The sequence below is a fragment of the Colobus angolensis genome, unplaced genomic scaffold, assembly GCF_000951035.1.
Source record: "Colobus angolensis palliatus isolate OR3802 unplaced genomic scaffold, Cang.pa_1.0 Scaffold12, whole genome shotgun sequence".
In the NCBI taxonomy this organism is placed as follows: domain Eukaryota; kingdom Metazoa; phylum Chordata; class Mammalia; order Primates; family Cercopithecidae; genus Colobus; species Colobus angolensis.
The window spans coordinates 11,803,655-11,817,216 of record NW_012113141.1 but is presented as its reverse complement, the minus strand read 5'-3'; the positions used below and the strand labels follow the sequence as shown (position 1 = coordinate 11,817,216).

The 13,562-nt window shown below is 49.4% G+C and overlaps 1 long non-coding RNA gene across 1 annotated transcript; it reads right to left on the bottom strand.

Annotated features, from left to right (window-relative positions):
• Nucleotides 1–272: 272 nt before the first annotated feature.
• LOC105502415 lies at nt 273–12,700 on the bottom strand. The gene is made up of 3 exons (XR_001000339.1): nt 12,542–12,700; nt 991–1,092; nt 273–891 (listed from the first exon to the last, which is right to left on the bottom strand). It is a non-coding gene; the product is annotated as an uncharacterized LOC105502415 (long non-coding RNA).
• Between the last annotated feature and the right edge of the window lie 862 nt (nt 12,701–13,562).

Here is a 13,562-nt window from a genome sequence, read left to right as displayed (position 1 = left end):
ACGCGTGTGTAGCAAAGGACTTTGTGAGAGGGTTATGAAGGTGAGTGCCCATAACCACATGTATGGTGTGTGAAGGGGTCTGGGAGCAGATCCGAGTGTGTGTGTGCGTGCGTGCATGTGTGAGTGTGTGAGTGTGTGTGTGCATGCACCCTCAGGCACGCTCAAGCTTCCCAGCGGGAGGGTAGAGGCCCCATCTCAGCCACATGAATACTTAAAGCCCTTAAACCGCGCCGCTTCATCACTGATATTTTTACAAAGTTGTCACATAGAAATATCATTTTTCTCCCTCCTTTATTTCATTTTCTTTGGGATATAGTAATTAACAAAAGCCGTTAGATGCCAGCAAAACTGTTTCTTTTGAAGTTTCTACATGGCTGTCATCCGGGAGATAAAGGCAGATTATTCAATCTTGACATTATAATTGTGGATGCCAGATGAAAGCCTGGATTAGACACTTCACAGCCCATTCGGAGGGGAGGCTGAGATCACCAGGCGGCGATCCTCCCTCAACTGGGAGGGCAGGGGAGCTGGGCGGGGGGCAGGGGGCACCCCACATTGCGGAGGGGGTGGCTTACTGCATGGCTTGGCTTCTTTCATTTGAGTTGGATGGTCCCCAAATCACACAGTGTTAGACAGAAGGAACATATTCCATACAGAGGTGGAAAAATCCAGAAGTCAGGAGTAGAACCCTCAAGCCTGGTCTATTAGCTCCCATGCCCCAAGGCTGCCTCCCCCACCAGCCCACACCCCCTCCTTGATTGGCAGAGACTTCTTGGCTCCCTGACTGGAAGCCAAGTTCCCCAAATGCAGAGGTGGTCTGGATCCTCCGAGGCCATGGACCCTGGGTTCCAGTGCTGACGACTCCCTCACGTGGCTGGGCTGTGGAGAAGGCTGGAGAAGAAGGGGAGGGAGAAAGTCATTTGCCTGCATGGAGCCCACCCAATCCCCCTTCATAAAAGAAGTCACCAGGCTAGGTGCAATGGCTCACACCTGTAATCCCACTTCCCCTTTGGGAGGCCGAGGCAGGTGGATGGCTTGAACACAGGAGTTCGAGACTAGCCTGGGCAGGTCTCTTTTACAGAGACCTTATCTCTATAAAAATACAAAAAACAATTAAACAGGCATTGTGGTGTGCCTGTGGTCCCAGCTACTTGGGAGGCTGAGGTGGGAAGATCACTTGAGCCCAGGAGGTCGAGGCTGCAAGAAGCCATGACCATGTCATTATCCTCCAGCCTGGGGTGACAAAGAAAGGCCCAGTCTCAAAAAAAAAAAAGAACCACAAATCAGGGAGAGGGTGAGCAGGGCAGGGCCAGAAGAAGCCCCAGCAGTGGAGAATGAGAGGTCATATTTTAGTGGAGGCAGAGGGGCCAGATGCAGATGCCCTGGAGAGAATACAAGACTAGAAGCTTCTACAGTGACTGATACTGTCTGATTTCCCAGGTCTACCCTGAACCAAATTATAACCTGGAATCTTCACACCCTATCCAGCCACCCACAGACAAGATTTTTGCTCTTCATTATGTTCATTAATAATAATGTCTAATACTAAAATTATTTGGTGACAAAACCCAAGAGCCAGGATGAACCAGCCACCCTGGACCCTCAATAGGTCACAGAGAGACATGGCCAGCCTCTGAGAGCAGAACAGGGGATGTGGAAGAAGGGGCTCTGAGGACAAATTGAGCAAGGGCTGGCCTGCTCATCAACATTTGAAATCCCAAGCTGGATTTCCAGTTTCTCTGCAAACAGCAACATCAGGCCTGCTTTCTTTTATGGCCACAAGCATCTGAAGGCGTAGAGGTGGTCTCCTTCAGATAGGGCATGCTCCTCTATGGCTTTTCCCGGGTCCCACCGGGACTGCCTTATTCATTGATGGTACCTATGAGTATTTGAATTTGCAACCCCTGGTTTCAATCAGTGTACCCATTTTGTAGAAAGAGAAGCTGAGATCCAACCAAGAGAAAGTGATTTACCCAAGGTTACAGGATGGGTCAGGAGCAGAGGCAAGACCAGAACTTAGAGCCCCTGGATTATTTTAAGTGCAGAATTGATTAGCAAAGATGGAAAGCATCTGTGGAGTGACCACATCTGTCAGCAGGGAATGACTCGCCTCCCTTGCTGTGGCCGGGCTGTGGAGCAGGCCAGAGAGTGGTACTTGCTAGACCAGCAGTGCTATTGCTCCTATGTGCCCTGGCCATCAGCCTTGTCATGAGGGCCAGCAGGAGAAATGCCAGCAATGATCATGAGGACACAACTCAGGCAGGAGAGCCTGTTCTGAGGCTGGTGCAGCCACTTAGGTGCTGTATGACCATAGCAGAATCCTCCTCTGTGCTCCATAACAAAAGGTGGTTGGGCCTGACGCCCTCCTGGAGCCTTCTCCACTCCACCGGGCTGGAATTCTATTTCCTGGGGAGAGGTGGGAGGAAACCATCCCCCCATAGAAGCCAGCTGAGTGCATGAGGGTCCTTAGAAAGGAAGGTCGAGGGGGAGACACTGGGAAACATAAATCTGCCGGCACAGCTCTCTCAGAAAGGGTTTTAATTAATTGTTTTTATACGACATAAGAGCAACTCATTACTGAACAGCTTTGATTTGTGACACCTGCATTATAGATGATTTTTAAATTAACATTTCCCCAATAAAAGGTGTCAGTAGAGAGCTGAAGGCGCCCAGAGAAGTATAAAAGGATAATAGTATGAAAATACAAATAAACACCAGCCCAGCCTAACAAAGGGGGCTGCTTAATCAATTTTACAATTAATTAAGGCTGCCTGGGATGGCTGGGGCCCTGGAGGCAGTTCAAGGTACCGGGTTGAGGGGCTCAGGCATCAAATGCTAGGACAAGGGAAAGTGTTTGGGGCTTGCGAGAGAAATGCAGTGAGAATGTAAGACACTCTGCTAGGCTTCCCTGGAAGGGGAGAGAAACAGGAGGCAAATCTGTCCCGGTGAGTATCTTTTCTCCCTTTGTTGTCCTGGATTTGTCATGTGTGCATTCAGTAAATATTTAGAGAGCTCCTACAAGCTATGGCAGGCAAAGTAGAGGCACTCAGGTGAGAGGGAGGAGCGGCACACTGGAGACGCTGAGAGCTCCATGTGTCTGACACAGAGTGAAGGGCAAAGGAGGAGAGAAAACTGGCAGGGTAGGCAGGGGCTAGACTATCACAGCCTCTGAAAAGGGTCATATGGTATTTGGGGTTGTTTTCAGATGTCGTTTGCAGAGTGTAGGTAAGGGAACCACATGAGAAGATTTCCATTTTAGACAGAGGCTCCTGGCTGCCATGTGAATCATACATTGGAAGAGCAGAGGGAGGAAAGACAAGTGACCCAAGCAAGACCTGCTCATGAATCTAGTTCAGACAGCGGTAGCTGAGGGACAGGAACAGACCCAGGAGAGGCACAAGAGCTAGAGCCCACACACAGGTGTTGCTGCTGTGTGGCTGTTGGAGGAGAAGGGAAGGGGAATTGAGAATAATTCAAGCCAAGGACAGTGCTGGAGAAGCAGCTGTGAACAATGCACAAATAAGGTCCTTGCCCTCAGGGATTTTACATGGTCAGGAGAAACAGGAAAAAGATCCACAAAGGAATGAGCAAAGGGCTTGGTAGCTCAGGACTGTAATTCTAGCATTTTGGGAGGCCAAGGCAGGAGGATTGTTTGAGCCCGGGAGCTCAAGACCAGCCTGGGCAACAGAGTGAGACCCTGTCTCAAACAACAACAAAAAAAATTAGCTGGGTGTGGTAGTGCTCACGAATAGTCGCAGCTAGTCAGGAGGCTAAGCTGAGAGGATCACTTGAGCCTAGGAGTTCAAGACGGCAGTGAGCTGTGATCGTGCCATGGCACTCTAGCCTGGGTGACACAGCAAGATCCTGTCTCTAAAACAAGGAGAGACAGAGAGAGAAAGAGAGAGAGAGAGAGAGAGAGAAAGGAAGGAAGGAAAAGAAGACAAGAAAGTCAAATCAGTTGCTGTGGCTGGGACAGGTGAGAGCAGCACAGTTTGGGACAGGGTATTCAGACGGTGATCAGGGAAGGTGACATTTGACCTGAAGGCTGAGGAGCCAGCCAGACCAACATCTGGGGAAGGAGTGGTCCAGGAATTCATGCAACAAGTGCAAAGGGCCTGTGGCTGGGATGAGTAGGAGAAGGCACCAAAACAATGCTCATCCTCCCCCATTTCTACTACACTGTCTCTTAGTTTTATCTTCTTTTTCCTCTGGTTGACCAAGAGGGGTTATATAATTGGTACCTAATTGGTATATAATATGAGGACTGTACATAGAGGCTGTGGAGCATTAAGAAAAGTTTCCAGTGCTCCATGCCAGGCCCTGTCCACTCCTCTCTGAAAGACCTGAGCCCTCCAGAGGAGCCCGTCTCCACCTCTATACCTCCGACTTCCCATCTTGATCACTACCTACCCTAGACCTCTCTCCTGAACTCCAGATCCACCTGGGGGTCTTGCAGGCAATCATCTTCCTCCCAAATGGATAAAAGTCCATTTATCCCTCTGTGTTTCCAATCTTAATTAAAGATGCCACCATCCACCCAGACACTCAAAAGGGAGACCTAAGAACAGCCGTGATGCTCCCTCTCCCCAGATCCAAGTCCTGTGGGCTCTTCCTCCTTAGAGCTCTTGAACCCATCTCAACCCATTGCATGTCATTCTAATGGTTCTAGCTTTCCACATGTCTTACCTGGGTGACCTCAGCAGTTTCCACTCTCCTCCTATCCATGTACCCTGGACACAGCAGCCAGAGGAGTCCTTCTAAAGTGAAAACCTGTCCCGCTGTACAGCTGCCAGAAAAGCGTTGGGGGCTTCCCTTGCCCTCCAGCTAAAGTTCAAACACTATTGTCACACTTTTTGGGGCCCCTAGAGTCTAGCCCCTCCCTACCCCCTCAGAGCGCCACATTGACCATCCCCATGCTTTGGTATCCAGACACAAGCGTCTCCCTTCAGCTCTCCCACCTGTTTTCTTTTCTCTCTGCCTGGAACATTTTGGGTGCTCTGCCCTATACCCTGGCCCTCACTATTGTCTAGTCACCTTCAACTCCATAGCCCAGGCTGCAGGCTCATCACATCAAATCCTTTTGTAATTGTTTCACTGTGTAGCTCCTCCCAGGCTATAAGCTCCACCAGACCCAGAACTATTTCTGTCTTGTTTGCCCCATATTCCCAGCACCTATGGACAGACCACATACACTGAATGGAAAAGGAATTGATGAATGGATGAATTAAATGATGTCACATACCACAACATGCATGGCTGGCTCACGTCTTCACGTGTTCCCTAAGAGGATCACTCTCCCAGGGTGGTCATTGATCCATCATTTGTATGGTGACAGGAGGAGGGGACAGAGCTCCACTAGAGACAGCATTTCCTGCTTCCACAAAGCCAGTGGGAAATGTGAGGCCAATAGAATGTCTGCACGGTCTGTGGACCAGCTAGTTGCTGTGCTCTCCACGTCACCCCAGGGTCCAAGAGGACGTGGCTATCAACAGGGGCTCCTGGCTGGGAGATCTGGTGCTTTGTCTCCTTTGCATAACAAGGATGTGAGATTGGTGACCTCTCCCAGGCTAACCCCAGAACAGGTCACCTCCAGCCCACACTTACGGGATGGGAGGAGGAACTGAACAGCAGGGCTCGTTGTGTCCAACACCCAAGTCAAACAAGTGAGTGTGTCTGAATGGGCTGTTAAAGCAAGGGTGTCTTAAGGCAAATGTTGGGACCTGGGGCTCAGGGAGGGTTAAAGCCAGTAAGTGGGGCCAGTGTCACCGACAGAGCTATGATGTGTGTGTGCATGTGAGACCCATTCACAGAGCTCCAGGTGGGGTTAGGGTGAGGGTTAGGGTTAGGATCAGTTATCAGAGTGGCTACAGGGAGTTTACCTCTAGCAAATTCCCCAGGCAGACCAGAAAGTAGACAACAAAGGCTGGGGTAGAGGTCAAGTTTAAATACATGGGTCCCTAAGAAACAGGAGAAATGGCCTGGGCCTGAAGAAATCTAGGAGGGCATCCTGGAGGAGGTGGGCTTGCACTGTGCCCAGAAAGCCTGGGAAAGTTGGAGAGCAGGAAGTTCCTAATCAAGACACTGCTTTCATCTTCTTCAAAACCTCCCTGTAGAAGGAAGCACCTGTGAAGGGCAGTGTTCTCCTCCAAAGTCAGAGACTCAACCATCAGTGGTGCATTGACTGAAAGTCACAGTGGGAACAGCCCGTGGAGTTCAACCACCCACTTGACACATGAGAAGACTGAGACCCACAGAGACAAACCAAAGTCATCCTTTGCCGTTGAGCAATGCTCTGAAATGGGCTTCTCCCCACGAACCTGAACAATAGGTTTTGCTCACCTCCATTTGACAAATGAGGGGACTGAGTCCCAGAGGGGTCACAGGGCTTGTGGAAGTCACACAGGACCTGTCAGAACCGGGACTATCAGAACCCAGGCTGGCCTGACTCCATGTTTAACACCCTTAAGTGAATTTTTCAGTCTTTGGTTCTGATTATTCTGAGACAGAAAGAATAATTGGCAGTTGATGCTAAAAATATGTGTAGCTGTTTTGATTGACAGTATAAACTCAGTGATGTACAAACAGGGAATGATTCTATTTTTCTCAATAACTGATATCAGCTTTGCTTGGCAAGCTCCCACCCCCACATTGGGAGTTGATGGGGAGGAGGGAGGGATGGAGAAAAACACGTTCCAAATAATGGTATCTTCATTCCTTCTGACAGATTTTTTGGTCACATTTTATATTTGTAGCTGTCACTTTCTAATTATTAAAAATTGTCGTTGTCTGGTTGAAAGTCACCTCCTGCATGGTGTCCTCGAGCCCTAGTGGCAGGGATGGGGTGCTGTCACCTGTCTCCCAGTGCAGCCACTAGTTCCTTCTGGATGGCAAGCCTCTAGCCCTGGGAAGTCAGCTTATAGCTCCTTATCTGGCATTGCAGAAGACCTTCCAGGGATGATCTGACACTTTCTCCACAATCTGCTGACATCAGAAGCCCCCCACCATGGCTTCTCCCTCCCCTTGCTCCTGAAAAGTTTGGGAAGAGAGGCATGGCTGCTCCCCCTCACCAAGTGAATTCTGCTCTTCTCTTTGTACAGAGAAGCGGGCAGGGGGCACCCTGCTTTCGCTAAAACACCTCTCTCTAAGCAAGCCCTGCATTAGATGTAGTGGTGGAGATCACTCACTCTCTGCCAAAATCCAATCTCCCCTAACAAAGTGTGACCAAGCCCAAAATCACCGTCCAGACCAGGAGTAACACAGGAGTCCACAAACTGTGACCCACCAGCCAGTTCCAAACCACTAGTTAGTTTTGAATGGCCATGAGCTAGGAAGGGCTTTTACATTTCTTAATGCTTGGAAAAAAAGGATAATATTGATGACACATGAAAGTGACATTAAATTCAAATTTAGATGTCCATGAATAAAGTCTTTATTGGAACACAGCCATGCCCATTCATTTGCATATTTTCTATGGTCTTTGTCAAGCTACAAGGGCAGAGTTGAGTACTTGCAATGGAGAGCGTATGGCCCTGCAAAGCTGAAACTATTTCCAATCCAGCCCTTTACAGAAAGCATTTGCCAACCCTGGTAAAGACTACACTTCCCAGGCTCCCTTGCAACTAGGTGAGACCATGTGCTAAGTTCTCACCAGCGGAAGGGGAGTGGAGATGACTTGGGACATCAGGTGCCCCTCCATGCTCTCTTCCTGCTGCAGCAGAACCAGGCATGGCACCTCCCTGCTTCAACACTGAGATTACACCAAGGGTCTCAGGGATGGTGGGGCAGTGGCTTGGAGGACCCCAATCCCTGGATAGCTGTGAGGCTCAGTGCTGCCCTGCCAACCCAGGCCATTCATTTTAGAACTGTGCAGTGAGAAAGAAAGAACTTCAATCCTCCATAAGCCACTAACCTTATCCTTACCCTGACTAGTACAGATGTTTATGTCTAGCTGGGCACTGTGTCCAGAGTACTTTACCCATCTATCCCAGTTATAGTTAAGAATATTGTGGGCCGGGTCTGCTGGCTCACATCTGTAATCCCAGCACTTTGGGAAGCTAAGACAGACAGATTGCTTGAGGTCAGTAGTCAGAGACCAGCCTGGCCAACATGGCAAAACCCCGTCTCTACTAAAAACACAAAATTCAGCCAGGCATGGTCACACACACCCATAGTCCAAGCTACTCAGAAGGCTGAGGCACAAGAATCGCTTGAAACCAGGAGGCAGAGGTTGCAGTGAGCTGAGATCATGCCACTGCACTCCAGCCTGGATGACAGAGCGAGACTGTCTCAAAAAAAAAAAAAAATTAAAACAAATTTTTAAAAAAGGATATTGTTCTTTTGCAGAAGCCTTGCTTGATAGATGGGGTTGAGCCCTACCTCACTTTGGTGCTATGCTATAGAGCTGAAAAGATAATTGTTCACATTAGAGTTCTTCTGTTTCTAAGGAAGACAGAGGCTGCTAGTTCAATCAGAGAAACTCAAAAACAGAAATTACAGACAGTCCCCAACTTATGATGGTTCCACTTGGGATTTTTGGACTTTACAATGGTGCAAAAGCAATACACATTCAGTCTTCTCCTGAACTTACAATGGGTCTACATCCCAACAAACCCATCAAAAGTTGAAAATATCTTAAATAAAAAGTGCTTTTTTTTTTTTTTTTGAGATAGGGTTTCACTTTGTCACCAAGGCTGAAGTGCAGAGGCATGTCTCGGCTCACTGCAACTTCCACCTCCTGGGTTCAAGCAATCCTCTCGCCTCAGCCTCCTGAGTAGCTGGGACTATAGGCATACACCATCACACCCAGCTAATTTTTGTATTTTTTGTAGAGATGGGGCTTCGCCATGTGGACTCAAGTGATCTGCCTGACTCGGCCTCCCGAAGTGCTGGGATTACAGGCATGAGCCACTGTGCACAGCCCAAAAGTGCATCTTTGACCTACAGTATTTTCAGCTTACCATGGGTTTATTAGGACATGGCCCCATCGCAATTCAAGGGGCATCTGTAGTTCGACATAAAGCACATCCTCACCAGAATACCTAAACAGGAGGCCAGGAGCAGCCTGACTCCATGGGAGCCAGCACCCTGAGACTGTTGGGGAAAGCTGCCCTTCCAGGACTGAGGTCTCTCTCCAGGCATTCATTTACCTTTCTGTCTCCTTTCTCAGCCAGCCAGCCAGCTTCCTCCAATCACTCATAGCTGGTTATCATGATGAGTCTCCAGCCCTAAGTCAAGCTCATCAACTCTCCCCACCTCCAGGCTCAGCTTCTTCCATACCTTTCCCCAGATAGAACTCAGATTGGCCCAGCCCGAACTTTTGAGCCAGATCACTCAAATTATACAGTGTGGACAGTCTCTGCTTCAAGTGTCCACCCTGGATAAATCAGCAGGTGTCCAGAGGACACAGACCTGTGGCACCAACACAGTTGCCACCCACACAGCACACACTGGGGAACAGGGGTTTCCCTTAGCCAGGAAATCGACCTCTCTAAGAGGTCAGAGAGTTCCGTGGCCAAGGGCTTGGACAGTGAGCTAGAATGCCGGGTTCATATCTACCTCTGACATGCTGCATAGCCATGGGCAACTTGCTGTATTTGCTGCCGCTTTTTTGAAATAGGACTCATAACAAAAACACCCGTATCGCAGGATTGCCAGGAGAATGAAATGAATGAATACATGTGAAGCCCTTTTAGAACAGCACTTCCTGACACGTAGTAAGCTTTCAGGGAAAGCTAGTGATGTGAATTACTGTCATTATCTGTAAAACAAGAAGGAAATAATACGTCAAGGCTCTATTCCTTTCCTGTAAAATCTCTCAGTGTGCGCTCAGTGAATGGTCCAGGTCAGCCTGAGGACAGCACAATGGCTTGCTCACAGAGCACCTCCTTAGGTAGCACAGGGGCATAGGCACTGCCACCTGCTGAGGACCCACTCTCTCCATGCCATCCCCATGCTTGGTCCCCTTTACTACTGTGCATTCAGCCTCACCTTGAGCCGGTGAGGATAAAAGCTGAGAGAGTCAATGAGCTGCCCAAATTCACAGACTTAGGATTAATTCCACTCACTGTTTCCATCAGAATGGATGACCCAAGGGGTCCACTGCAGAGTGCTTGCTTGCGGAGTCCAGTCCATTTGGAGATGCTAAAGACAGAGAAAGGGGTTCCAGGAGCAAGGTATAGCAGGACTCCAGTGGGAGTGGGAAGGGTGGAATGATGTGGATGCGATGGGAGGAGGCCCAGAAACGGCAAAAGAAAGGCAACACCCTCTTGGGAAAAGAGGGTGAGATTGGAGCAGGCAGAGGACGTGGCCGTGAGCTTGGTCTCTCCTCCCACATTGGGCTCTTCAAATGTATCCGGCAGAGTCCCCATTTAGCAAACAGAGCCCTGGCCAGCAGCAAGGCCAGCAGCCCTGGGTGCTCATCCCAGCTCTGCTTCCCTGTCCCTGTGTGACCTTGAGAATAAGGCCCTGCCCCTGTCCCAGTCCCAGCCACAATAGCCACATATAGTAGACCAGATGACCCGAAGGGCCTCTTAACTCTGGGTCCCACTGTGGTGATGTCCTAGTTTCTGTTGTGTTCTTAGGGCAGATCCAGAGCACAGGCTACCCCGTGACTCCCATCCAAATCTGGGCCCATGGCGTTTCACTCTCCAATTTATTGTATGCTTAAGAGTCATGGAAAAAAAATAAATAAAACTATTATCCTCAAAACCCCAGCAGGTCTCTTAATGACTACTCCACTAATTAGTAGCAGCTGTTAATGAAGTGTGCAGGTACAAGCCTAACCTCGTCAATTAATCCATACATGCTCCTGGGCTGCAGTCATATTTAAAGGGGAAATCGATACTTGACAGCTGGGCCTGGGGAGGTCTCTGTCCGGGTGGGCAGGGAAGGTGTAGCATTTCAAGGAATTTGTAACTAAAATAGCTTATGCCTGGAGCATAGTGCAGGGGCCAGAAATGAATACAGCCCATAAGGGGCCCAGGAACGCAGGCATGCCTGTGGGGAGCTGAGGGAAGCAGGGGTTAGGTGAGCAGGGTGAACAGGCATCTGCTCCCCCCATGGGTGAGCAGACAGGCCAATAGGGGCACACCTTTCAATTATTTTCCAGTTCATCATTGATATGCTTTGGCTGTGTTCCCACCCAAATCTCATCTTGAATGGTAGCTCCCATAATTCCCACATGTTGTGGGCGGGACCCGGTGGGAGATAATTGAATCATGAGGGCCGTTTCACCCATACTGTTCTCGTGGTAGTTAATAAGTCTTATGAGATCTGAGGGTTTTATAAGGAGAAACATACCCAGTCTTGGGTATGTCTTTATCAGCAGTGTGAAAACAGACTAATACAATCATATAACAAAATTCACTTATTCCTGGGGGTAAGGGGGTTGGAGGGGGGTTGCTATACCTTCTCTGGGCAGATGTCATGATCAAAGCCACCAAATGAGGCATTAGGTCACCTAAGGTTGCCAAGCAAGTAAAAGTAACAGTCACTTTTTCTGGCCTACACTGGGCTAAACACCTTACATGCATCATCTCATTTAATCCTTATGCTAGCCCAATGAGATGAGAACTACGATTCCCCACTTTTAGAGCTGAAAATGCTGCAGCTTTGAGAAAGCTGGTTATTGGCCAAGGTGGTATTCAAACCCTCATAATCTTAAGCTTATATGCTTAACATACACAGACTCCTAAGTAGTGATAAGCCTTGAGCCCTACAGAACAAAATCCAAACCTCTTGACATGGCTTACAGCATCTTGAAATCTGGCCCCTAACATTAGATTCCAGTTGCTGCTATAACAAAGTACCACAAACTTAGCGGCTGAACGCAACACAAACCTAGTATCTTACAGTTCTGGAGATCAGAAGTCTGAATGAGTTTCACTGAACTAAAAATGAGGTGTTGGCGGGGCTGTGCTCCTTCTGGAGGCTCTAGGGGAGAATCTGTTCTGTTGCCTTTTTCAGCATCTTGAGGCTGCCCGAATTCCTTGGCTCATGGCCCTTCCTCCGTCTTCAAGCCAGCAATCACATCCCTCCAACCTGTGCTTCCATTGTCCCATCTCTCTCTGACTCTCTTCTGCCTTCTTCTTAAGAGAGCTGAGAAGCCCAACAGGGGCTTTGGAAGCAACTTAGAAATGAGCAATAACAAGAAGCAACCTTTCCGAACCTTCCCCACTCTACTCACACAGACACATGTGGTCAAGGTCAACAGCCCCTCCTCTGAGCTGCAATAACCTCATGTCAAAGAAATGGCTGAGGTCTGTGAGCCTCTGTCTGATCCATGGTGCGCCCTCAGCACTGAGCCCAGAGCTGTGCACAGAACAGTTGCTCAAAGAAAGATTCCCTGGGCCAGGGCTCCTTCCTCCACACCAGAGGTGAGGGCACCGCCCCAGCCCAGGGCTCCCAGAAGAGGTCCTGGTGGCAGTTAGGCAGATAAATAAAACGCATTGGCTCAACAGCTGACCTTGGCTGCTGAAAGCCAGGGCTGCTGTGTTGATGTGCACTTCACTGCCAATCACGTGCTTGGCCACACCAGTCTTACCTATTTGGAGAAAACAGTGAGGGGCAGAGAGATCACCCCCTATCAGGGAACAGACCCTGGGCCAGGGGTGTAGGGTGCTTGCTCTGAAGGGTCTGGCAGGAATCTGTCCACGATGCAGCTTGAAGGAAACACTGAGCTTTTTCTTAGCTTAAGCAGTTGAGGCTGGCTTGTTACCATGCAAGAGACACAGGGCGACACCATAATTAGAATCCTGGATTAATAACCTTCCCTGATTGGACGTTTCCACAGCTCCTCTCCCCCAGCTGTTTATCTTGAGATCGCTGCTGAAGGGGAAGGGAGGAGACTGGGAAACTATACCAGGGAGGAAGGGAATGGAAGCAGAAAGAAAAAGGGGTAGAGAAAAGAGCCCAGTAGTAGGCTTTACTAAGCAAACCTGGGTCAGGCCCAGAACAGGACGCCTAATACCATGCAGTGATCTCACCTCTCCCACCCACCCAGAGCTGCAAATCATCACCACCCCACCCTGGGACTAGGTCTCCTCCAGGGGCCCCATCCTGGTTAGTGTCCCCACTCATCCCTCCCTGCCAGCAGGCTAGATACCCTGGAGTGGCCCTGGACTCTTTTCTCCCTAGAGGCCCTCTCCTCACACACCAGTCATTCGGTCACCAGGCCATAGCCATTCCAGCCATCCTCCGTCTATATCCTTAGCGCCGTAAGCTTGATGGGGCTCCTGCTACCCCCTCTTCTGGCTTCTTCCAACAGCCTGCTAGTGAGTGGCCCTGCCTCTGGCCTCACCTCCTAATCTACTCTCTTTTTTTTTTTTTTGAGACTGTTTTTGCTCCCGTTGCCCAGGCTAGAGTGCAATGGTGTGATCTCAGCTCACTGCAACCTCTGCCTCCTGGGTTCAAGCAATTCTCCTGCCTCAGCTTCCCAAGTAGCTGGGATTACGGGTTCCCACCACCATGCCCGGCTAATTTTTATATCTTTAGTAGAGACGGGGTTTCACCATGTTGGCCAGGCTGGTCTTGAACTCCTGACCTCAGGTGACCCGCCCACCTCT